The sequence below is a fragment of the Somniosus microcephalus genome, unplaced genomic scaffold, assembly GCF_052327205.1.
Source record: "Somniosus microcephalus isolate GS21.2 unplaced genomic scaffold, FLI_Smic_1.0 unresolved_chr8, whole genome shotgun sequence".
Taxonomy (NCBI): Eukaryota; Metazoa; Chordata; class Chondrichthyes; order Squaliformes; family Somniosidae; genus Somniosus; species Somniosus microcephalus.
In genome coordinates this window covers 34,245,076-34,253,813 of record NW_028225186.1, presented here as the reverse complement: position 1 = coordinate 34,253,813, position 8,738 = coordinate 34,245,076, and the positions used below count along the sequence as shown (strand labels likewise).

General features: G+C 45.8%; 5 non-coding genes across 5 annotated transcripts; all 5 read left to right on the top strand.

Annotated features, from left to right (window-relative positions):
• The first annotated feature begins 436 nt into the window (after positions 1 to 436).
• trnae-uuc (transfer RNA glutamic acid (anticodon UUC)) lies at positions 437 to 508 on the top strand. Its single transcript has one exon. It is a non-coding gene; the product is annotated as a tRNA-Glu (tRNA).
• Positions 509 to 1,607: 1,099 nt separating this feature from the next.
• Positions 1,608 to 1,678, top strand: trnag-ucc (transfer RNA glycine (anticodon UCC)). Its single transcript has one exon. It is a non-coding gene; the product is annotated as a tRNA-Gly (tRNA).
• Positions 1,679 to 3,795: 2,117 nt separating this feature from the next.
• On the top strand, positions 3,796 to 3,866 carry trnag-ucc (transfer RNA glycine (anticodon UCC)). Its single transcript has one exon. It is a non-coding gene; the product is annotated as a tRNA-Gly (tRNA).
• A 2,113-nt stretch (positions 3,867 to 5,979) lies between these two features.
• trnag-ucc (transfer RNA glycine (anticodon UCC)) lies at positions 5,980 to 6,050 on the top strand. The gene has a single exon. It is a non-coding gene; the product is annotated as a tRNA-Gly (tRNA).
• Positions 6,051 to 8,167: 2,117 nt separating this feature from the next.
• On the top strand, positions 8,168 to 8,238 carry trnag-ucc (transfer RNA glycine (anticodon UCC)). The gene has a single exon. It is a non-coding gene; the product is annotated as a tRNA-Gly (tRNA).
• Positions 8,239 to 8,738: the final 500 nt, after the last annotated feature.

The window sequence follows — 8,738 nt, the reverse complement described above, 5'->3', positions numbered from 1 at the left end:
GGGGACAGCACTGGCACGATTGGCCGAATGGCCTCACACTGTACTGCAAGCTTCCATGAATCATATGGATATCTGAGACATACCCACACAAAGTGAGCACACATCTGTGTTCGTGTATGTGTTTGAGTCTTTGTCTCAAGCAGTGCATTATTATTTCCTCTGTGTTGTCCTTGATATTATGGTGCTGGTTATTCAATATCCCGACGGCTTTTCTCTGACTGTGTTTCACTGAGAAAAGCACAGAAGCAAATAGATTTCAGGTGGACGCCTACCCGCAATTGATGCTGTGGTATCTTGAACATGTCGTTTGTGATCTCGCCTAAAAAATGACATCTGGTACGAAAAGTTTGCCTGGCGCGAAAGTGACCTGAATTTCAAAGCAGCAAGGAGGAAAGACTGCATTGTTCTGCTTGCTGGCAGGATGCTTTCCGCAGCTTCCCTGGTGGTCTAGTGGTTAGGATTCGGCGCTTTCACCGCCGCGGCCCGGGTTCGATTCCCGGTCAGGGAACCAGTGCTTTTTCTGATTGTTTGAAATGCCAGCAATCAAAGCACCCGCGCGAAACAATGCTTGCACCTCATCAACCTTTCAACTTTCCACGCTGCTGTTGCCTCAGCAGCGCAACATTCGGTACCGAGGTGCAACATTCACTTCCTTGCCATCTGTAAAATGCCTGCTGTTTCAAAGTCAGCAGGAAATGACATTGGGAACAAGACACCTTAAATGCCCACATTTATGTGTACCTCACAGTGTCAGGACAGTCACGGTTATTATCCGCCTTCCATGTGTTATTTTGCCGACTGCATCTCCCTAACAAACTTAGCACGGCTATCAGTCAACTCATTGCCAGTGTGAAGAATGCCACATTAGCTACGTGTGCAAGACTCGAATGACAGAGTACCTGGGCCGTGATAATTTATCCTGATATTCATGAGGCCTTAACATTCGCTGCATAAGACAATTCTACCTCTGGTTACCATCCCTCCTGCCATTGGAAAGCGGTTGTCTTTATTTCCACTATCAAAAGCCATTGAAATTTTGCAAGCCTTTATTAAATTTCCTCTTAGCCTCCAGAGGAAAGCAATTCCAGCTTGTCCACACCATCAACATAACTGAAGTCGCTTGTCCCTCGGGCCACACTGTAAGACGTCAAACGAGTTCTGTATGTCGGGGAGTCAAGGGTTATGGGGAGCGGGCGGAAAAGTTGCGTTGTGTCGAAGATCTCATCAGCCACGAAATTATTAAATGGCGGGGCTCGAGGGGCCGAATGGCCCAATCCTGCTCCTATTTATTCTTTTGGGGAAGGTTAGTTTCTTAATTATGTAATTTTTGAGCAGCTAAACAACGTTGGAAGGAAACTCCCACGGCACCTAGAAAAGTGCAAAATCTTAGCTCTGCCGTGAGCTCATGCACCTGAGAGGTTAACCCTGTAATTCTCTGTCCACAGATCTTCCAGGACCTTCGAAGTGTTTCCAGCATTCAGTCAACAATTCCAGATGCAGCATCTGCTGCATTTAGCTTTTTATGTTAACGCAGTGTCCCCGCTTGTATTAACAAAAGCCAAAAATAAATTGTAGCTACCAGAAAATGGAATTTGTTAACTCGGCGTGCATTGGTGGTTCAGGGGTAGAATTCTCGCCTTCCACGCGGGTGACCCGGGTTCGATTCCCGGCCAATGCAGGTTAACATTTTAAACAATTTATTTCATAGCAAACACATCACTTGAGCATAAATAATATATTAGCTGTATCTGTGCAACTGGATCAAGGGAATGAATGTTCTGTTCCTGTGCAACAGTTTTCAGGGGCTGAATGGCATTCTGTTTCTGTGTAACAGGCTCGATTCTTACTCTGACAGACATTACATTGCTCACTTCCTCGTTAGTATAGTTGTGAGTATCCCCACCTGTCACGCGGGAGACCGGGGTGAAATTCCCCGACGGGGAGGAATTTTAACATCCCCAATTTTAAACCTTTGGGCAGCACCTTAACGTGCTCGTTGGAAAAGATCAACAACGAAAAATTGAACCTAAAATAATTTTAAACGGTGAGGAACTGTATAAAAAGCTCCTGCATCAATTCCTCGTTAGCATAGTGTTCTCCTTCTGTTTGTCTTTTGTGCGGGGCACTGCGGAACGAGAGAGGACAGGGAAATGCAGATAACAGCGGGAGAAAGCACGTCTGATCTTTCAAGGGGACAGCACTGGCACGATTGGCCGAATGGCCTCATACTGTACTGCAAGCTTCCATGAATCATATGGATATCTGAGACATACCCACACAAAGTGAGCACACATCTGTGTTCGTGTATGTGTTTGAGCCTTTGTCTCAAGCAGTGCATTACTATTTCCTCTGTGTTGTCCTTGATATTATGGTGCTGGTTATTCAATATCCCGACGGCTTTTCTCTGACTGTGTATCACTGAGAAAAGCACAGAAGCAAATAGATTTCAGGTGGACGCCTACCCGCAATTGATGCTGTGGTATCTTGAACATGTCGTTTGTGATCTCGCCTAAAAAATGTCATCTGGTACGAAAAGTTTGCCTGGCGCGAAAGTGACCTGAATTTCAAAGCAGCAAGGAGGAAAGACTGCATTGTTCTGCTTGCTGGCAGGATGCTTTCCGCAGCTTCCCTGGTGGTCTAGTGGTTAGGATTCGGCGCTTTCACCGCCGCGGCCCTGGTCAGGGAACCAGTGCTTTTTCTGGCTGTTTGAAATGCCAGCAATCAAAGCACCCGCGCGAAACAATGCTTGCACCTCATCAACCTTTCAACTTTCCACGCTGCTGTTGCCTCAGCAGCGCAACATTCGGTACCGAGGTGCAACATTCACTTCCTTGCCTTCTGTAAAATGCCTGCTGTTTCAAAGTCAGCAGGAAATGACATTGGGAACAAGACACCTTAAATGCCCAAATTTATGTGTACCTCACAGTGTCAGGACAGTCACGGTTATTATCCGCCTTCCATGTGTTATTTTGCCGACTGCATCTCCCTAACAAACTTAGCTGGTCACAGCACGGCTATCAGTCAACTCATTGCCAGTGTGAAAAATGCCACATTAGCTACGTGTGCAAGACTCGAATGACAGAGTACCTGGGCCGTGATAATTTATCCTGATATTCATGAGGCCTTAACATTCGCTGCATAAGACAATTCTACCTCTGGTTACCATCCCTCCTGCCATTGGAAAGCGGTTGTCTTTATTTCCTCTATCAAAAGCCATTGAAATTTTGCAAGCCTTTATTAAATTTCCTCTTAGCCTCCAGAGGAAAGCAATTCCAGCTTGTCCACACCATCAACATAACTGAAGTCGCTTGTCCCTCGGGCCACACTGTAAGACGTCAAACGAGTTCTGTATGTCGGGGATTCAAGGGTTATGGGGAGCGGGCGGAAAAGTTGCGTTGTGTCGAAGATCTCATCAGCCACGAAATTATTAAATGGCGGGGCTCGAGGGGCCGAATGGCCCAATCCTGCTCCTATTTATTCTTTTGGGGAAGGTTTGTTTCTTAATTATGTAATTTTTGAGCAGCTAAACAACGTTGGAAGGAAACTCCCACGGCACCTAGAAAAGTGCAAAATCTTAGCTCTGCCGTGAGCTCATGCACCTGAGAGGTTAACCCTGTAATTCTCTGTCCACAGATCTTCCAGGACCTTCGAAGTGTTTCCAGCATTTAGTCAACAACTCCAGATGCAGTATCTGCTGCATTTAGCTTTTTATGTTTACGCAGTGTCCCCGCTTGTATTAACAAAAGCCAAAAATAAATTGTAGCTACCAGAAAATGGAATTTGTTAACTCGGCGTGCATTGGTGGTTCAGGGGTAGAATTCTCGCCTTCCACGCGGGTGACCCGGGTTCGATTCCCGGCCAATGCAGGTTAACATTTTAAACAATTCATTTCATAGCAAACACATCACTTGAGCATAAATAATATATTAGCTGTATCTGTGCAACTGGATCAAGGGAATGAATGTTCTGCTCCTGTTCCTGTGCAACAGTTTTCAGGGGCTGAATGGCATTCTGTTTCTGTGTAACAGGCTCGATTCTTACTCTGACAGACATTACATTGCTCACTTCCTCGTTAGTATAGTTGTGAGTATCCCCACCTGTCACGCGGGAGACCGGGGTGAAATTCCCCGACGGGGAGGAATTTTAACATACCCAATTTTAAACCTTTGGGCAGCACCTTAACGTGCTCGTTGGAAAAGATCAACAGCGAAAAATTGAACCTAAAATAATTTTAAACGGTGAGGAACTGTATAAAAAGCTCCTGCATCAATTCCTCGTTAGCATAGTGTTCTCCTTCTGTTTGTCTTTTGTGCGGGGCACTGCGGAACGAGAGAGGACAGGGAAATGCAGATAACAGCGGGAGAAAGCACGTCTGGTCTTTCAAGGGGACAGCACTGGCACGATTGGCCGAATGGCCTCATACTGTACTGCAAGCTTCCATGAATCATATGGATATCTGAGACATACCCACACAAAGTGAGCACACATCTGTGTTCGTGTATGTGTTTGAGCCTTTGTCTCAATTAGTGCATTACTATTTCCTCTGTGTTGTCCTTGATATTATGGTGCTGGTTATTCAATATCCCGACGGCTTTTCTCTGACTGTGTATCACTGAGAAAAGCACAGAAGCAAATAGATTTCAGGTGGACGCCTACCCGCAATTGATGCTGTGGTATCTTGAACATGTCGTTTGTGATCTCGCCTAAAAAATGTCATCTGGTACGAAAAGTTTGCCTGGCGCGAAAGTGACCTGAATTTCAAAGCAGCAAGGAGGAAAGACTGCATTGTTCTGCTTGCTGGCAGGATGCTTTCCGCAGCTTCCCTGGTGGTCTAGTGGTTAGAATTCGGCGCTTTCACCGCCGCGGCCCGGGTCAGGGAACCAGTGCTTTTTCTGGCTGTTTGAAATGCCAGCAATCAAAGCAGCCGCGCGAAACAATGCTTGCTCCTCATCAACCTTTCAACTTTCCACGCTGCTGTTGCCTCAGCAGCGCAACATTCGGTACCGAGGTGCAACATTCACTTCCTTGCCTTCTGTAAAATGCCTGCTGTTTCAAAGTCAGCAGGAAATGACATTGGGAACAAGACACCTTAAATGCCAACATTTATGTGTACCTCACAGTGTCAGGACAGTCACGGTTATTATCCGCCTTCCATGTGTTATTTTGCCGACTGCATCTCCCTAACAAACTTAGCACGGCTATCAGTCAACTCATTGCCAGTGTGAAGAATGCCACATTAGCTACGTGTGCAAGACTCGAATGACAGAGTACCTGGGCCGTGATAATTTATCCTGATATTCATGAGGCCTTAACATTCGCTGCATAAGACAATTCTACCTCTGGTTACCATCCCTCCTGCCATTGGAAAGCGGTTGTCTTTATTTCCACTATCAAAAGCCATTGAAATTTTGCAAGCCTTTATTAAATTTCCTCTTAGCCTCCAGAGGAAAGCAATTCCAGCTTGTCCACACCATCAACATAACTGAAGTCGCTTGTCCCTCGGGCCACACTGTAAGACGTCAAACGAGTGCTGTATGTCGGGGAGTCAAGGGTTATGGGGAGCGGGCGGAAAAGTTGCGTTGTGTCGAAGATCTCATCAGCCACGAAATTATTAAATGGCGGGGCTCGAGGGGCCGAATGGCCCAATCCTGCTCCTATTTATTCTTTTGGGGAAGGTTAGTTTCTTAATTATGTAATTTTTGAGCAGCTAAACAACGTTGGAAGGAAACTCCCACGGCACCTAGAAAAGTGCAAAATCTTAGCTCTGCCGTGAGCTCATGCACCTGAGAGGTTAACCCTGTAATTCTCTGTCCACAGATCTTCCAGGACCTTCGAAGTGTTTCCAGCATTCAGTCAACAATTCCAGATGCAGCATCTGCTGCATTTAGCTTTTTATGTTAACGCAGTGTCCCCGCTTGTATTAACAAAAGCCAAAAATAAATTGTAGCTACCAGAAAATGGAATTTGTTAACTCGGCGTGCATTGGTGGTTCAGGGGTAGAATTCTCGCCTTCCACGCGGGTGACCCGGGTTCGATTCCCGGCCAATGCAGGTTAACATTTTAAACAATTTATTTCATAGCAAACACATCACTTGAGCATAAATAATATATTAGCTGTATCTGTGCAACTGGATCAAGGGAATGAATGTTCTGTTCCTGTGCAACAGTTTTCAGGGGCTGAATGGCATTCTGTTTCTGTGTAACAGGCTCGATTCTTACTCTGACAGACATTACATTGCTCACTTCCTCGTTAGTATAGTTGTGAGTATCCCCACCTGTCACGCGGGAGACCGGGGTGAAATTCCCCGACGGGGAGGAATTTTAACATCCCCAATTTTAAACCTTTGGGCAGCACCTTAACGTGCTCGTTGGAAAAGATCAACAACGAAAAATTGAACCTAAAATAATTTTAAACGGTGAGGAACTGTATAAAAAGCTCCTGCATCAATTCCTCGTTAGCATAGTGTTCTCCTTCTGTTTGTCTTTTGTGCGGGGCACTGCGGAACGAGAGAGGACAGGGAAATGCAGATAACAGCGGGAGAAAGCACGTCTGATCTTTCAAGGGGACAGCACTGGCACGATTGGCCGAATGGCCTCATACTGTACTGCAAGCTTCCATGAATCATATGGATATCTGAGACATACCCACACAAAGTGAGCACACATCTGTGTTCGTGTATGTGTTTGAGCCTTTGTCTCAAGCAGTGCATTACTATTTCCTCTGTGTTGTCCTTGATATTATGGTGCTGGTTATTCAATATCCCGACGGCTTTTCTCTGACTGTGTATCACTGAGAAAAGCACAGAAGCAAATAGATTTCAGGTGGACGCCTACCCGCAATTGATGCTGTGGTATCTTGAACATGTCGTTTGTGATCTCGCCTAAAAAATGTCATCTGGTACGAAAAGTTTGCCTGGCGCGAAAGTGACCTGAATTTCAAAGCAGCAAGGAGGAAAGACTGCATTGTTCTGCTTGCTGGCAGGATGCTTTCCGCAGCTTCCCTGGTGGTCTAGTGGTTAGGATTCGGCGCTTTCACCGCCGCGGCCCTGGTCAGGGAACCAGTGCTTTTTCTGGCTGTTTGAAATGCCAGCAATCAAAGCACCCGCGCGAAACAATGCTTGCACCTCATCAACCTTTCAACTTTCCACGCTGCTGTTGCCTCAGCAGCGCAACATTCGGTACCGAGGTGCAACATTCACTTCCTTGCCTTCTGTAAAATGCCTGCTGTTTCAAAGTCAGCAGGAAATGACATTGGGAACAAGACACCTTAAATGCCCAAATTTATGTGTACCTCACAGTGTCAGGACAGTCACGGTTATTATCCGCCTTCCATGTGTTATTTTGCCGACTGCATCTCCCTAACAAACTTAGCTGGTCACAGCACGGCTATCAGTCAACTCATTGCCAGTGTGAAAAATGCCACATTAGCTACGTGTGCAAGACTCGAATGACAGAGTACCTGGGCCGTGATAATTTATCCTGATATTCATGAGGCCTTAACATTCGCTGCATAAGACAATTCTACCTCTGGTTACCATCCCTCCTGCCATTGGAAAGCGGTTGTCTTTATTTCCTCTATCAAAAGCCATTGAAATTTTGCAAGCCTTTATTAAATTTCCTCTTAGCCTCCAGAGGAAAGCAATTCCAGCTTGTCCACACCATCAACATAACTGAAGTCGCTTGTCCCTCGGGCCACACTGTAAGACGTCAAACGAGTTCTGTATGTCGGGGATTCAAGGGTTATGGGGAGCGGGCGGAAAAGTTGCGTTGTGTCGAAGATCTCATCAGCCACGAAATTATTAAATGGCGGGGCTCGAGGGGCCGAATGGCCCAATCCTGCTCCTATTTATTCTTTTGGGGAAGGTTTGTTTCTTAATTATGTAATTTTTGAGCAGCTAAACAACGTTGGAAGGAAACTCCCACGGCACCTAGAAAAGTGCAAAATCTTAGCTCTGCCGTGAGCTCATGCACCTGAGAGGTTAACCCTGTAATTCTCTGTCCACAGATCTTCCAGGACCTTCGAAGTGTTTCCAGCATTTAGTCAACAACTCCAGATGCAGTATCTGCTGCATTTAGCTTTTTATGTTTACGCAGTGTCCCCGCTTGTATTAACAAAAGCCAAAAATAAATTGTAGCTACCAGAAAATGGAATTTGTTAACTCGGCGTGCATTGGTGGTTCAGGGGTAGAATTCTCGCCTTCCACGCGGGTGACCCGGGTTCGATTCCCGGCCAATGCAGGTTAACATTTTAAACAATTCATTTCATAGCAAACACATCACTTGAGCATAAATAATATATTAGCTGTATCTGTGCAACTGGATCAAGGGAATGAATGTTCTGCTCCTGTTCCTGTGCAACAGTTTTCAGGGGCTGAATGGCATTCTGTTTCTGTGTAACAGGCTCGATTCTTACTCTGACAGACATTACATTGCTCACTTCCTCGTTAGTATAGTTGTGAGTATCCCCACCTGTCACGCGGGAGACCGGGGTGAAATTCCCCGACGGGGAGGAATTTTAACATACCCAATTTTAAACCTTTGGGCAGCACCTTAACGTGCTCGTTGGAAAAGATCAACAGCGAAAAATTGAACCTAAAATAATTTTAAACGGTGAGGAACTGTATAAAAAGCTCCTGCATCAATTCCTCGTTAGCATAGTGTTCTCCTTCTGTTTGTCTTTTGTGCGGGGCACTGCGGAACGAGAGAGGACAGGGAAATGCAGATAACAGCGGGAGAAA